The sequence below is a fragment of the Narcine bancroftii genome, chromosome 14, assembly GCF_036971445.1.
Source record: "Narcine bancroftii isolate sNarBan1 chromosome 14, sNarBan1.hap1, whole genome shotgun sequence".
In the NCBI taxonomy this organism is placed as follows: domain Eukaryota; kingdom Metazoa; phylum Chordata; class Chondrichthyes; order Torpediniformes; family Narcinidae; genus Narcine; species Narcine bancroftii.
The window spans coordinates 68,492,026-68,492,870 of NC_091482.1; the positions used below are offsets into that span (position 1 = coordinate 68,492,026).

General features: G+C 39.8%; 1 non-coding gene across 1 annotated transcript; it reads right to left on the reverse strand.

Annotated features, from left to right (window-relative positions):
- Positions 1–230: 230 nt before the first annotated feature.
- Positions 231–333, reverse strand: LOC138750060 (U6 spliceosomal RNA). Its single transcript, XR_011349050.1, has one exon. It is a non-coding gene; the product is annotated as a U6 spliceosomal RNA (small nuclear RNA).
- Between the last annotated feature and the right edge of the window lie 512 nt (positions 334–845).

Sequence of the window (845 nt, forward strand, 5' to 3'; positions counted from 1 at the left end):
CACTAACGTGAGAGGTAAGAGGATCACCACCGAATCTTGCACTAACATCATAGCCGAATTTTCCCCTTGCTATCAAGGCATCACGTCAGCCCAGTGGGTAAATGTACCTCAACTTTATTTTTCCGAAGTTAGACTTTATTCACAATAAATTATTTACAAAAAAGAAAACCGTTCAGTCCTTTCACACCCACCTACATTCCCATCAATGTTCATTGTTACATTTGTTCTCTAAGATAAACACTTCACGAATTTGTGTGTCATCCTTCACAGGGGCCATGCTAAATCTTCTCTGTATCCTTCCAATTTCAGTATAAGTGCTACTGAAGGAAGTACTATGCAAAGTAGGGAGGTGCTGTTATCTGATCGCCACATGGTCAACTGCTTGGAGTGGAGTGGGTGGGAAAAGAACTCTATCTCCTTAGTTAGGGAGTGTTAAAAAATTGAAATCAGCAAAATATGTGCTTGAGGTCATTTCTCCTGTTTCACCTAATCTAATAGAGCTAACTCCAATTGTAGTTGCTAGGATACACCATTTTATCAAATTATTCTACAGCTCGTTTAACTCTAGCAGACCCATGCCTCAAAAACGTCCAGGATTTAAGCATAATCTGGTGTGCAGAGTGCCACATATATCAAGGAATTTGTTGAATGGCCTGAAGATGGTAGAGACATTTAATGGGGCTGGTGTTCACCTAATGAAAAGTGAACTTGGGGTTGATACACATCATGAAGAGGGAGAACGTTAGAATGACGTTTTAATGGTACAGATGCCTCAGACCAGATTAATAAAATAACTTACGAATGCTCAGAAGTAAAACATGAAAGTCTGCAAACACCGTGGTTGA